Source organism: Leptidea sinapis, chromosome 4 (genome assembly GCF_905404315.1).
Source record: "Leptidea sinapis chromosome 4, ilLepSina1.1, whole genome shotgun sequence".
NCBI lineage: Eukaryota > Metazoa > Arthropoda > Insecta > Lepidoptera > Pieridae > Leptidea > Leptidea sinapis.
The window spans coordinates 6695093-6711922 of NC_066268.1; the positions used below are offsets into that span (position 1 = coordinate 6695093).

The 16830-nt window shown below is 34.3% G+C and overlaps 1 protein-coding gene across 1 annotated transcript in view; it reads right to left on the reverse strand.

Moving 5' to 3' along the window:
• The window catches only part of LOC126979784 (uncharacterized), a 193436-nt gene that overhangs the window by 34773 nt on the left and 141833 nt on the right, over positions 1–16830 (reverse strand). The window lies entirely within an intron of this gene.

A 16830-nucleotide genomic window follows, 5' to 3' on the forward strand; every position in this document is an offset into this window, starting at 1 on the left:
TCGGCTTATATAGTCGCAAAAATTATCCCCACTACCGACCAAATTTTCCGGATTGTTCTAATAATTTCGACTTTTAAGTATCTCAAGAAATTTTAAAAGTTTCTAGAACGATCCAGCATATTTCTAATCTATCAAAAAGTTGAGATACATTTTGGAGCTTTCTAGATCATTGGAGGAATTTCCAGAACATTCTATATTGATCAGAAAATTAGCATACAATCTAGAACATTCTTAATCGTTCAAAACCGTGGCATATAAATCATTTCTAAAACATTCTGGAATATTCTAGATCATTCTAGAAATTTCTAGGTGATTCTAGAATTTTTTCGAACATTTCAAATATATTTGATCAATCAGAGCCTTGGAATACATTCCAAAGATATCCAAATTATTCTTGGATGTTCTAGATTATTCGATAAATTTCTAGATCATTCTAGAATTTTCTAAATCATTTTTATTCAATCAGAATCTAAACGTAGATTTTAGAACTCTTTATATAATTCTAGAATTTTCCAGATCATTCTAGACATTTCTGGATCATTCTAGAATTTTCTAGAACATTCTCATTCGGTTAGAATCTAAATGTAGATTTTAGAACTTCCCAGATCATTTTAGAATTTTCTAGAACATTCTTATTTAAACAGAATCTAAACGTAGATTTTAGAAGTCCCTACATCATTCCAGAATTTCCCAGATCATTCTAAACATTTCTGGATCATTCTAGAATTTTCTAGAACATTCTCATTCGATCAGAATCTAAACGTCGATTTTAGAACTTCCCATATCATTTTAGAACTTCCCAGATCATTTTGGAATTTTCTAGATCATTCTAGAATTTTCTAGAACATTTTCGATCGATCAGAACATTGGTATACATATTAAAGCTTTCTAGAACATTCCAGAATTTTCCTGAACAATCCAGACCATTTTAGATCAATAATAGTTACATTTTCAAAGTTAACATCTTTCAACCCCCGTATCTTTTACACCCTTATAATTATCGACTTGCAACCACCATAGTGCACAATGGGAACCTTGTACCTATTGCCACATACAAACACTTTTGGTCTGCGATGCGTAGTTTTGGCTGCAAGGTAAAATATAGGGACACACACCTCCAATTTTATATATATAATAGATAGATTACTATTTATTTAATATAAAATATTAGGCTGAAGGCCGACCGTTCTTACTTTAATTCGTTCTCTATTCGATTATGGTCGTCAATTTTTAAATTAAAACTAATATTCTATTCTTTCGCTTGACGGCCAACCATACAACAATGAATGTATACAATGAACTTTTATGTGGATAAGAACTCCTTGTTACAATATTGTTACGCTAGATGCAGTTGTTTTATTTATTTATTTATACTATTAATCATTTACAGAAAGAATCTTAAAAGCTAACATAGTCCCGCAAAACTGTTTGGACAGTTTGTCTGCAGGATCAAGTCTCTTGTTATACATTAATGCTTATTAGAACATTGATTTTATACAAGTGTAATTAACAAATATTGATAAAAAATATAATAAAAAAATAAAATTTTCATTTTAAGGCAGTGTTGACAATAAATATTTCATAAGTTTAGTTTTAAATTTTCTTTTACTGGTTTCTAGTCGGATGTCCTCAGGCAAGCTGTTTAATAGATAAGGTAGGCGTTTTTTCAAAGTCCTATCTCCGTAGTAGTTATTGATTCTAGGAACCTCGAACTTACCAGCGGACATCAACCGAGTATCGTGGTTGTGCATAATTTGGTTATGTTCTTGATTGCCATGATTGTTAATGGCTACCAAGTAGGTACTTATGTTTTAAGCCTACTGGCAATACTTTACATATTTTAAATAATTTTCTATAATCATTTTTACAATTATTTTTAACTTTTTTGGTGACAAGAAATTTTAAAAATCGCATTTGAAGTGATTCGAGTCTATCGATATATGTTTTAAAAGTAAGCCCATAGCTATCAAGCGTATAATCAATTATGGATTCCACCAAAGAAAAGTATAAGCACTTTAGGGTACTAACGGGTATTCTAAAACTAAGGTGATAAAATTTTCCTAGTAGAATTATTAATTTGCTACAAATAAAGTCAACATGGTGGAACCAGGAGAAATTAGAATCTACTTTAATACCTAAGTATGTTACAAAATTAACTTTTTCTATAGGATTACATAAGCAATTACTTAAATTATTATGAAAGCAGTTAAAACTGTGTGCATACAAGGGAGGCGGTGAACCTGTAGGACGAAGATAAGGCGAGCCAATCACTAGAAGTTTTGTTTTATCTGCATTTAACATAATACCATTGTCGTGTGACCATTTGACTACGGAGTCAATATCCTGTTGAACCAAGCGACACGTCTCAGCGAGGTCGGTTCCCGCACGAAGAGTACATAGGTCATCCGCGAACGCTATTGACGTACATGAGATAGTATACTGGCCCACACCCCGAACCCTGAGGTACACCAAACTGTACCTTCACCTTCCCACTGAGCGAATCGCCTACCTTCACACGATATGTACGAGATGTGAGAAAGTCACGGAACCAGTTGTTCAGTGGCTGTCGCACACCACACTCATCCAATCCATTCAGGAGCGTTTCCATTTCTAAAGTATTAAAAGCTTTCTTGAAGTCATAAAAAACTGCAACTATAATTTTTCTCTCTTCTAAGTTTGTATTTATCTCATCCGTAAATTTAGACAATAATGTATTTGTTCTTTTGCCTTTTTGAAAACCGTGTTGACATTCGTTTAAAATATTATGTTTTTGTAAGTAACTACCAAGCTCATTTACAATACATTTTTCCATTATTTTATCAATACTGGATAAAATAGATATACTTAGGTCTATAATTAGAAATAACTTTACGTTCACCTCCTTTATGGATTGGACAAATAACAGATTCCTTAAGTATGTCAGGGAACGTATGACTCTATACAGATGTTTTAATGAACTTAGCTAAAATAGGACTAACTTTATCACTAAGTAACTTTAAATCGGACATACGCACGAGATCGCTGCCGGGTGATTTGTTTTTATGCATATTATTAATAACAACTTTAACATCCCTGCTACTAACTGTTTGCCATCTCATGCTCACATCCGCTTTCTTTACATAATGTCTTTTGTATTGCCATGCTTTTCCATGTTACAAAGTATTATATTTTTAAGTTTATTTTAAGTTTATATATATATATTCACATAAACACATTTTTCTTTTCTCTCTGAATTAACTATATTTTGAAATCCGCGTAAACAAAATCAAGCTAGTAACAGAAGGTGACCTGTAAGTATTCTTGGGACTCTTTGTTGTAGTTTCACCATAATATAACCTTTTACAGCCCCAATGTTCTTTCTGAACAAATAGGAATCGTTACTGAGATAAATTGCCAACGAGTTATTCTTATCTATTTCTCGTAGACACTTTTGGACTTGATTTAAGCTTTAAGCGCTTTAATTTATCTAACTTATGCTCCACGTTGTCTTAAAAGATTTAGATTTAAGTCTTGTGTCGATATTCTTATATATTTTATCACCCTTTTCTTTATATCCGCAAATCTCAAAAAGTGCTTTTTGGGGTGATTTTTAAACTAACGCCCTTATAAATAAATATGGAGTAAGGTAGGAATATTATTACTCCACGGAGTACGTTAGTACTAAACAGTTTTAGTATTAATAAACATGGACTTGGGAAAGAGTAAGCCAATACGATACGAATCTTTGAGTAAAAGTTACGCCTGGGTGCTGCCTTGTTTAGCGACAGCGTAAACATGGTTTAAAGTATGCACTTAGTTTTGTTTCAAATAAATATATAAACAAAATTGAAGAAATTGATAAAGTTGCAGATATTTTACAAGTTTACAGGCGCGTTAAATTCTATAAAATCCGTAAGAATCACTTGGAAGAACTGCAAGAAGAATAAAATTGCAGTTGCCGTGTTTACCCAAAAAATGATTTTGAAAACTTACATCATTTAAACGTCTAGACTATGACAGCTGTGAAAACGTCAAATATTTTATTTTTACGCCCAGGGAAAGGGAAAGGGCTATCCTCAGAGACGACCTAACCTAAATGCCTACCCACTAAACACCATCTGAGGTTGGCTTTGGGCAAGTGCCCTCTAAGTCTTCGTCGAAGGCGACCTTCTCTTGGTGAGAGAGGGGTGCAAGCGGCACTCCCTTGGGAGTATCCGCTGGGATATAGCACAGAAGGTTCTATATAGTTAGGACTAATAATGAGGATTCATGACGTCAGGTGGGATTTTATGGCTATTCACCTTAACCACCCGCTTTGTCATGAAGAGCGGACTGTACTGCTTGAGTGAGTGCGTTTACCGTAATGTCAATCTTATCCGTACTATCGAAAGAGTTGGACGAGACTGCATACGGTGAGTTGAGGGCATCAAACGTTGACGCGAGAGATTCCCTGTAACCTTCCAGTTGGTAAAGGTTTTAGGGTGAATGAGAACAGTGGGGGTATGAGGCCCGAGGGAGAGGGAGACTGGACGATGGTCCGAGCCCAGGTCACCGAGTGCTTCAATTGCTCTTAAATTCAGAGCGACACCCTTGCCCAAGGCGAAGTCTAGAATGTCCGGAGAGTGTCCAACCTGATCTGGGTAGTGTGTTGAAGAGATGGGACATAGAGCATCTAAGTCCATAGACCTAACTAAACAGCGGAATTTGATGCCATTCCCGTTTGAGGATTGGGACTTCCAGTAAGCGTGTTTGGTGTTGAATTACCAAACAAGATGACTGAGCCACCTAGTGAGGGAAGCCAAGTATCATACAAATCGCAAGTGTAAGACGTAGCTTGTGACGCACACTAAACTAATATTCCTAGCCTATTCTTATCCTTTGTCTTACAGCAAGTTTAATGTTATATACCAGTGGACGCACTGATATATTATAACATCATAACAATGACGTTCTATAAATATGAATAGTTCAAGTCATACAAAAACATAGCCAAAATATAGCTAATGCCACAAATGACACCATAATAAGCTTCGACTGCCATATCTATACATTTGCCTTTACTCCAGTTGTTTAAGATATTATTGGTCTATAGGCAGTAATGTAAACATTTTTTGTATTTTAAATTTAGAACCCGATTTGGACAGCGACATCAGTGGAGTAGTATTGTTTTAAACCCTAAAAATTATAAGTTCTCTGAAATAAATTTATTAGTTAAAGGAGACATTTTTTTTGTTCGACATTTAGGCCCACTTCGAAATGTGGTGTAGTATAGTATTGAAACCTATATTGATTTATTCCTTATAATCTCTAGATTACAACGGTATATTAAGTTAGAAATGGTCTAACCGGAATACTGAGAAACACAAAATGTGAGCGTCAAAATAACCTAAAAATCATATAGAGTAGGGGTGTAAGTAGTACTATCTGATAACAAAATAAACAGAGCCTGCACGAAAAGTAAGGATACAGCTGATAAAAGATAGTTTACAATGATGCACAGAACAAAAATGTTCATCACAGAAGTATATTAATAGTCCCAGGCGGGTGTACACCGACACCCCAATACTTCAGTTTAGCAGTCGGGGCAATCACTATAACCACTATACCAGAATGCTTGTCTAAAATACTTAACAACCATCATTATAATTTCAAAGTCATGTCTTAATAAAATAAGTATTTCATATAAATACTATTGAGGTAAGGTTTTGTACACTGTTCATCATAGGAAGAAAAACACATTGTTTATATAGTATAAATATTTATTAGTCATATTATATTAGTCAAATAGTTATTATCATGTTTTATATTTAGAATCTTATCCAGAAACGATGCAGGTGGCTCAATCTCATCTTGATACCCTGCCATTTCATGTTCACAGCAACAAACAGAATGTCTACCCACCAAACCATTGCAACAATATCCTGCAAGAGCAGCTCTAGTATTAGAAATCGATGGGTCAACCAGTAGATAAGTTTTTCTACTTGTGTGCCTTGAATGTATCCTACCCCGTAGAAGGTAGTGTAAGTCTGGCATTTGTAGTGTAAGCGGACACCAACATATCAGATAAATGACAACTTCTGTCAAATTATAAATGTGGCTTATAGGACTTTTGTGTGTGCGTCAATTTGACTAAATTGACAAAATACCTTCGAAAGTGATTTCAATAATTTTATTGTTAAAAAAGTTTTATCATACTGTTACGTGTTAGGGTTCGAAGGATTTGGAGAGAAAGACCCGCTGACTCTTTTGAAAACTTTATTCACTAGCACTAGGTCCAAACACTAAGCACTAACGTTATCCTAGGACGAACACAAGTCGTAGGTTGCACTAGTATCACTCTTGAAGTCGCCTCGAAGGTAGCTCTAACTTGCAATCGATTGGTAAAGTAGCTTAAAACTTTTTCAAAAAAAAAGGCGCCAACCGCGATGAAAACGGTCGAGCCGTTCAAAAATTATAAGAGGTTTACATACATCCATACACACACACACACATACAGACGTACGGACACCATCGCGGGAATCAAGGAAGCTTCCTAGGACCTTAAAACGTAACGTAAACGATCTGATAAAAAATCGATTTTCGAAAATCGGGGTATAAACCAACAACCTCCCGATTTTTCGAAATTTTCCTTTTCTTAGCAGGAAGTTAAAAAAGATGAAGTATCGGCAATGACTTTTGGTATATAAAATTCAATTTTGCTTATAATTGTTCACTGGGTCTTTAAAAAACGAGCGACTCTATACTTTTCATTTCTGACTGTGTGCTTGTCGCGTCCTTTCATCTGTCTCATTCTGACAAACGGGAGAGAAAGGGATGTGAATACTTGTCAATAATTGTACCATACTTAATGAAAAAACATTTGGTTTTACTAAAGTACTTACACTTTTTGCCAACCCATCTCATATAAATAAAGTAAACTTACCGCTGATAAGTCGTAATTTTTTGCGTCGTTAACATGTTATTTGAGCCCTTATTTAGGCTCACTTAGACTTAGTGATTGACATATAGATGACACACTACTAAGGGGAAAAGTGTGCTTACAATTAACTACATTGTCTTTAAGCACGCTTTTGCCGTTACACTGTAAGACTGCGAATGATATGTCCGAATGTTTAGAACGTCATTGCATAATAATATAAATTGTTGGGACTTGGGACTGCCTGTGCTTTTTTAACCGGATATCAACTAGATGGTGCTGTATACGTATACACCTAGAAACAGCAACGCGCTATGAAAATTTTTCCGTATTTGTTAAGGAGACAATGTCTGTCATTATCACGTTTATCAAACGTCCGCGGCGCTTACGCCCCGCTTATTTTTGGAGAGGAGGACCAAACCTGTTAACAGCAGGTTGTGGTTTTCTCCTTTATAAAATCAAGATTAATGACTCGTGAAATCGTTCTAGGCAATATGTTATACTAGGCATGACCGTGAGTGGTGACCGTGATTTAAAAGTAGCAGTGAAAGTGAAAAGTTATTTTAATACTACCTATTTAGGCTATTTAAATTATTATTGTATATAATTTTTAAATGTAATAATTAAGAGTATTAATACCAATTACCAACGCAGCCTAAGTCTGCGTTGGTAATTTGCAATGTGATACTTGGCTTCCCTCACTAGCACAGCCTAAGTCTGCGTTGGTTATGTGGGACTCACGTAAAACCTACGTGCCTACCCACTAAACACCACCTGAGGTGAGCTTTGGGCAGGTGAGCCTTCTTCGAAGCCTTAATCGAAGGCGACCTTCTCTTGGGGAGAGAGAGGCGCAAGCGGCACTCCCTATGGAGTATCAGATAGTGATAACTATTAAATAGCTAATGTATTGGAGATTTGGAGCGTATATTTTTTTCGTTGTTTGGTGTAACTTTCTCTTGTGGTCACTTCGAATTTCAAAGGATAATGGGACTTTTGAGCCTGATGGTTAACAAGTTGAAATATACTTTAAAAAAAGGGTATATTTTTCTAATGTAAAAAATCAAAAACTAGCTCATTTTGCAATCTACAAACCGAAAAAACATTAAAATAAAGAAAATAGATTAAAAATAATCGAATGAATATTTAATCGATAAAAATAACATTAAGTTCATAACTAACATAAACAGTTGTTTTATTTAAATAATATTAGTTGGTTGCATAGTTTATGTTCGAATGTTATATATGTTCTTTACATTATTATGAATAAAATATATTATTTTCTCAGGAAAAAAACATAACTGAGCAATTATTTTATTATCAATAAATCGATTTACAAAAAAAATCGATACTAGTAAAATCCTTGTTCCTCAACGCTAACTTCACTTTGACAATGAAAGTCTGACAGATCATTTCGTTTCTTCGTCATTGTCACTTCATTCTTGTTGTATTCGTTGAGTAACCGACTTGTTAACTACCTACCCAATTGAAGGCCAAGGAAAGTTGTCTCAAGCAGTCTGTTTTACAGTTCATGTATGAGCTAATGAGTATTATTATTCTTATCTGAGCAAATAAAATTATCTTTTAATTTTGGTATACTATATTATATCTAATTACCAATTGTCGTATAATGCAAAAAAATGTCGTTGCAGTAGTAGATAAGTATATGTAGATAGGTAGGTATTTTTTATCTAAAAAAAAACAAGGTTGGTACCCAGCTAATATAAGTATGTGATAAATCCTTACCAGCTAGGAATTTAATAAACCTACTATAGATCAGCTGTCAACATATAGTTTAAGACATGGTGATTGTTTGCTGAATTTGAGAGAGGTCGGGTTTCGTTTCGTGAAGAGCAGCTTTTAACTGCCGTCAACGAAAATAATGCGGCTACTGCTATGCGGCTAATTGAAGAAAACCCGCGGATTACCTATGAGACAATTCGAGGACTATTGGGGATTGGTATGAGCCAAATTCAGAAAATTTTACACGAAGAAATGAAAGTTCGGAAACTTTGTTTTCGTTGGATCCGTCATGAACTGACAGCGGAGCAGAAGCGGGCTCGCGTGGAATGGTGCTCATAGATGCTAATGAAGTACGACCACGGACATTCTAATGCTGTTAATGACATTGTCACAGGAAACGAAACGTAGATTTATTGTTTTGATCCCGAAAAATAAACAGCAATCTTGTGAATGGGTGTTTGAAAATGAGATCAGGCCAGCAAACGTGAGGCAGGCGAGAAACGTTTGTAAGAAAATGATCGATTTTTTTTCTCAGCTACGGGTCGCATCTGCACAATTCCACTTGAAGATCAAAAGAGTGTTAATGCCGAGTGGTATTGTACCATTAAAAGTCCGCGAAAGACGACTAAAAAGCTGCGTTCTCCAACATCATTACAACGCTTCTTCACACAAGACCATCAAAACTAAGTCATTTTTAGCTTCCGAAAAAGTACAACTCGTCACCCATCCTGCACATAGCCCCGACCTGACACCCTGTGATTTCTGTATTTTCCCCAAAATCAAAGATTTGATGAGAGGTTTCACGTGTACCTATTCCGAAGAGGCAGAGATAACGTTCAATCAGCACGTAGAAAACATGCCGCCAGATCTGTGGTTCTCCTGTTTTAAAAAAGGGTTCGGTCGCTTGAAAAAATGCTTCAAATGTAAAGGAGAGTATTTTGAAAAGCAATAAACATAATATTTTGGTTATAACATGTTGTTATTTTAAGTTAGGCAAAACTTTTAGTGTGACCTACGTAACAGTTGTGACAAAATACTAGTTGTTACTAAATATTCGGACTATCAGTAACCAGAAACAGCTGTTACTCAAATAATCAAATCTATTTATAAATAAAAAAAGGATAATGATTCAGTGTTAAATTAACCTTTTTTTTCAATTTTATTGATTTTCTAATCCATATTTTTGCTGCTACTTAATAACAGGTGTGAATTCTTTATGAAATGCCTCTTGTTGGACTTAAATTTTCCGAACATTTACAATTGTAATTTATATTTTTTTTTACACCATCAGAAAGAAGATATTTCAATGAACAAAAAGCCCCCAAACTTTTTGAAAAAAGCTTATATTTTGACGTCAGAATTTTCGATTGAAAATTAGGGTGCTTTTTTGATATTAAGTTAAAATAAGGCGAAAAAATAAATATTTTGAATCAAATAAATTACAGTGGGACATAATAAGGTAAGTTTTCAATAAATTTCGTAGAAAAAAAATTTTTTTTTGAAAAAGATATAACTAAAAAACCAAGAACTTGGTTTTTTGAATTTTTAACCTAAATTTTGAGGTTATGTGAAAAAAATGTAATTACAAAAGTTGTAGATCTCTTTATTACCTACAACTTTGCCGATTAACTTTTTGCCATAGGACTTGTGGTTTTGCCGGAAATCGAGATAAACCGTTTTTTACCCTAAAACACCCCCCTTTTCCACTTCCCGACCTCAGATCCCGTAATTTATTTTCCCCTTATTTTTTGTTATATTCTCGTCCTTTACCAATGGGTTTCATCCTATTGTAATTTTTTTTGGTTTCAAAAATTATCGACCCTGGGGTAATAGTCTATACAGCAGTTCAGTTCTAAACTCTAAAGATAAAAGCCACGAAGTCTCAAACAGACTAGCTTTAGCGATACTCTCTAAGAAAAAATCGATTCACTCGATGTTATGGAACGTGCTTTTGATCGATTGACAGATGACGGCTATCATCTTGTAAAAACGTAGATATCCGAAATCCATTATGTTTGCAAGCAACTGTTTGCTTTCAAACTTAGCTGGATTATACTTCGTGGCCAATCGCGATACTGTAATTACTACTATTTCAAACTTTTGTCAAATGACTGCACGTTTCATACTAAACTAAATTTCAATTTTCACTTACTCTTCTCAAACCCTAATTTATTAATCTAAGAGCCTAATATAGTAAAAAAAAATCTGTCCGAATGTCAATTGAACTTTTAAAAATGTAAGATAACTGACCTTTTACAAAATATTGCTATTCATAATGTAGGGTCGTTTACTGTTGGGGAGTTCTCTTAAAGAAAATAAGAGGCGAGACGAGCAGGACGTTGAGCCCATGGTAATTGATACGCCCGGCCCATTACAATGCAGTGCCGATCATGATTATTGAAAAACCCAAAAACTCCCAGCGGCACTTCAAATGCGGTCGTCACCTTATACATAAGTTGTCAAGTCTTATTTGCCCAGTAATTTCACTAGCTACGGCGCAATTGAGACCTAAACACGGTAATACTTAAACATTACTGCTAAACGGCAGAAATAGGCTCCGTCCTGGTACTCATAATCTAGCCGGCATCCGGTGCAAAGGAGCCTCCCACTGATAAATCTGGTATCGTAACTAGCATAATATATTGCTCATTAATAATCTAATAGGTTAGAATCATAGTTTAAGAATCTATTTCACATACAAAAGTATGATAATACTAATTATTACATTAAAATTATTAAAAGAATTAAGTAGTTATACCACAATAAACAGAACTTACGAAGTTAGGTACCACAAAGGAAAGTCCTACGTAAATAAATGGCGCTAACACCAAACAACGAAAAATATTACTTTCAGCGTTCCAGTACCAGTACCTAGTATTATATTAACACATCTAGTATTACATATTCTTTGCAGGTAGTATTATATTAACACATCTAGTATTACATATTCTTTGCAGGCAGTATTTTATTAACACATCTAGTATTACATATTCTTTGCAGGTAGTATTATATTAACACATCTAGTATTTCATATTCTTTGCAGGTAGTATTATGTTAACACATCTAGTATTACATATTCTTTGCAGGTAGTATTATGTTAACACATCTAGTATTACATATTCTTTGCAGGTAGTATTATGTTAACACATCTAGTATTACATACTCTTTGCGGGTAGTATTATGTTAACACATCTAGTATTACATATTCTTTGCAGGTAGTATTATGTTAACACATCTAGTATTACATACTCTTTGCGGGTAGTATTAAAGTAATACCTATTAGCTAGTATTTTGTATCTCACATCTCCGCTCTGCCGCGCCGCTTGCTCGCTCGCGGCACATAATCAAAGAGAAATGACACATCTCCTCTTCTCTCCGCTTGATCCAATTCCACCGAAGCTAAGCGGAGAGGAGATGTAAAAATAACGAGATTTGATTGGTTATCAAAACGCATCTCCTCTCCTCTCCGCTTTGGTGGAAACGGGGCCTGATTGTTATGATAAAAATTTTGAATTTTCTATCAGGCTTCTTTCTATTATTCATTAAACCTTAACGAAAATTACGTAATCGATCTAATTCTTGCTCAGAATTTTCCCTTGCTTTCGATAACCGCCGCCCATCTATGTGTTAGGTGTACCAGAAGATCGCCTGTCGACTGACCATGGCGAAAGCCGTATTGTCGGTGACTCAATCATGGTCAACCCATTAATTCGGTCGATTTAGCAAGTTTTAAATTTTCATACGTTTCCGTGTGAAACTCGAAGCATAAAACATTGGGATTTTTACTGCACATAGAACACGACCTCAATGCCCTTATGAGGTAGAGAATTTGGATACTTTTACTTTTAACCTAAAATCCCTGGCTAGATTCTGCAGGTACATTTTTTTTTATAAAAGTAATTTTAAATGAACGTTTAGGAAGTAAGCAATGTCTTAGCCATTTTATAGGCAACCCACGTCTACATTAACACAATAATAATTAATACATTGCTTGCCCTAGACGTTCAATTACTTACTGTACTTGGGCCGTGGGGTTGGCCGAGGTGCGCAGAATGTTCAAACTACCATCTACGCGCCTTAAAAGGGCTACTGGAAACCCATGCGCTGACAGTTATTTCGGTCAACTGATCAGCCTAGTTATCCAACTCAATAATGCTGAAAGTATTATTGGTCCACTTCCCCGTAAAGATTGTTTAAGTGTAATGTAACCATAGTATTGTATATTTACAATACTAGCTATAAGATTTGTTTTGTTTGAATAAATATAAGTAATCTTTACTAATATTGGCCCAAAAAATGCGAATAACAATAGTAGTGCCGAGTAAAATTATAGAATTAGTGTGTCAAACTGAATATGTCGTATTAGATATAGTCGCTACATATATACTTTGGGAAGGAATATTCGCTACAACTCAAAAATGTGGCAAATATTTTCAATTAAGTGACCTCATTCCAAATATAACGTGAAGTTGGTATTTTTTTGTTGGTATGTAATTTTTTATGAAGTCGTGATAACAGCACAAGCTGTAAAGCCTAGCGAAACTCTCTAAGAAAAAAACAATTCACTCGATCGTATGAAACTTGCAGTGATTGATAGTTTGACAGATGACGGCTATAATCTTTTAAAAAACGGAGATAACCGAAATCCACTACGTTTTAAGCAACTGCTCGCTTTCAAACTTAGCCGGATTATACTTCGTCGCCATTCTTTAATTAGTACTATTCCAAAATTATGTCAAATCACTGCACGTTTCGTACTAAACTATATTTTAATTATTACTTACGCAGTCCCGACTCTTCTTACGTAGTATTTACATCCTCTTTGTTATCTTTTAAAAACTTAAAGATGTACACTTATTCAAGTGTCAGTCATAAATGAAACAGTTTACGTCCAGAATCTATCGTAGACGACGACCTGTTTTGACGTAACGTTTAATGCTAGATATAGATATTATCTTCTTAAAAATTCCAAATAACCTTCTTCAAATTCTACATGTAGGTATGCAATATTTCAGAGCGATCGTAGTAATTTATAGAGTTAGTATACAATTGAGGGATTTCACTCATAACAGAGTATCTTAGTTGGAAATAATTAAAACAAAAGGAACTGGTGACTATTTTAATATCAACATTGAGCTTATAATATCTTCACGAGCTAATTAATATATACAGCGATGAGCAATTAGTTACAAACTTACATTACATACATATAACACTCACATACGGTAGTTATTGCCAAAACTCGAGGAACGTAGAGTTAAAAGAGTGTTGCCGATATCTTACGCTCGCTCACACTCCCCGTGCCCCGTATTTGCGGAACATTTATTACCCCTGTACCACGATTTTGGCGATAACTATAGCAAATATTAGTTTGCCTAGTTTATATTGTTGTAATTATGTAATTATGATTGACAATGGTGAACTAAAATGATGATAATGAAGATTCAAACAACTTAAAGTCTCTTAAGTTTTTCATACAAAATTGTTCACAGAAAACCAATAGGAACTCTATTACCAAGACTAAATAAAGTATTCGTCTATCCACCCGGCTGTGAATCATAAACCGCAATACGAAGTCCGTATCAGTATCAGCTAGCATAATATAAAAAAAAATAAGATACACAATTTGTTACTTTTAGGGTTATATCCCTCACTTCTAGGATTAATGAAATAAAATATGTAACCAAAATTTAGGAAGAACGCACGGCCGAAGCCCGAGAGGTCGCGGGTACGATCTCGCATCGTACATAAATTTTGGTTCCAAATTTAAATTTCAAACTAAGATAGCGAATTCCAAACTGCCATGCAAATTTAAAAAAAAGGTTTCGCTTCAAATCGCACTTGACAGATAATTTAATCGATACTTTTAATTATTCGTGACACTTATCGATAATCGATATCGAAATACGATCAGGGTGTGTTTTTCGATAAACTCTAGATTTCTTATTATTTTTATTATATTTCACAATAATTATTGTTTACAAAGTATTTAACAGACTATTTAAATATTTACATTTTAATACATTATTATAATAACTTACAATCTACTAGGCATAGGTATTATTAACAAGTAGGTATGTAAAAAATTAAGCAAATATTTCTTTGGACGTAAAACATGACACTGCGTCATAAAAACGCTACATAATACATCTTATTGTACTTAAATAAAGATATATATAAAAGAGAAACTGATGACGAGGAACAATCATGAACTTGTTATGCCTACTACTCGGCTAAGTCGAGTCAGTAAGTCTTTTGTGGGGCGATGTATATGCTTTTACAACAAGATTCCAGAAATTGTTCAAAACAAAAGTATTACGATATTCAAAAGAATAGTTAAAAAAACGTTTGTGTGGTAAAGGTTACTATAACATAAATGACTTTCTTTATGATTCCACAGATTGGCAATGGAGCGACCGCACTCAGGCTATTAAATAATAAGTTTAATTGAACAATATTACTTTGTGAACATATTTTTGATGGAAAAAAAAGCCCACTGAGTCTGAGGCATTCTATTTGGAATAGGTGGTAGTTTTTGACTTTCAATAAGTGATGTCACATCCTATTTTGAATAAAAATATTTGAATTTGAATTTGTTAGAATCTTTCGTTACAGTAAATTATTTTATTCATTGCTTGCCCCAAATCCTATACAAGATATTTTTCATCCTTGGATTCTCACATTTTTTTCTGCAACTATAACGATCTTTATTGGCGCTTGACAGATCGGTTTAATTTTTAGTTATCAGATTATAAGATAATGAATGGGAGTTTAAAATCAGTGTTGTTATAGCTATATACAGGATGTCCCAAAGTTATGGGACAGAAATGAAAGTACCTGAAATATTGAAGATAGGCTATTTTACTGAAAGAAGACTTTATGTTATTTTTAAAAGTTAGTAATTCTGCATTCAAAGATTTTCTAAAAATTACTTGCCTCGTCTGGGAAACGAACCGACTTAAATGTAAAAAAAAACACCCCTACTTTTATGATGCCAATCGAAAGAATGGCCAAAAACTAATAACTCTTCTTAAGTAACATATTATTTTAAATATAATAATATAATAAATAGCCTGTCTTCGATATTGAAGGTACTTTCCCTTCATGTCCCATAACTTTGTGACATCCTGTATATATAAGTAACAGATTAATTCCTAAATTGGCATATTTACTCGAAATTTTTTTTTTATGAAAATAAGTGACGAGATGAGAAGGACGTTCAGCTGATGGTAATTGATACGCCCTGCCCCTGAATCCAGCGCTGCTCAGGGTGCTTGAAAAACCCCAAAAATTCTGAGACATAAGATGTTAAGTCTTATTTGCTCAGTAATTTCACTAGCTACGGCGCCCTTCAGACCGAAACACAGTAATGCTTCCACATTACTGCTTCACGGCAGAAATAGGCGCCGTTGTGGTACCCATAATCTAGCCGGCATCCTGCGCAAAGGAGCCTCCCACTGGTATCTAAAACACATTTAGAAAAAATATTTTTCACGAGAGTCATGAACATCATAGCCATTATTAATTCAAGCAGTCACGAAAATATTCAACAGCGTGGCTTACAATGGTAATAACAACAATTACATTCTCTTCTGATGAATTTCTGATGAACTTCCTTGGCAATGAATCTTGAAATATCACAAGATTGTATTTATTATTATTAGCTAATCGTCTTAATTTTATAGACACAATTAGATTTGTTATATTGACCTTACAAGGGTTAAAATGCATTAAAGTCGACAAAACTGATGTAGGAATTATATCTGAAGTGAAAACTTGAACATTAACGTTGTCCATTTTTGAATATTTCGGAATGGTTAGAAAAATGCCCACGAATTGCTTTATTTCTAAGTATAAAAGTACTAGTATTTATGTGGTTAAATACAATATTCATTTATTGCCCTATCATACACAAAAAATACAGTTTATATTATTTTAAAAATTTAACTATTCCAGTTATTTTACATTAAAATGTTTATCTTCCAGAAATCACTTTCATCCATAATTTCAACGACTGTCTTACAAATTTTCAATCAGGCCACATCGTGTCCTGACGCGAGTTTACATTTTACACCCGTGCCGCGCCGTGATATTAGCAAGTGAAGCACCGTTATGCTAGTGTGTGTGCGGTAACGGGGGATAGTAGTTACACAATAATATATGGCCACAAATAGTTATATAGTATCGTTTTCCAC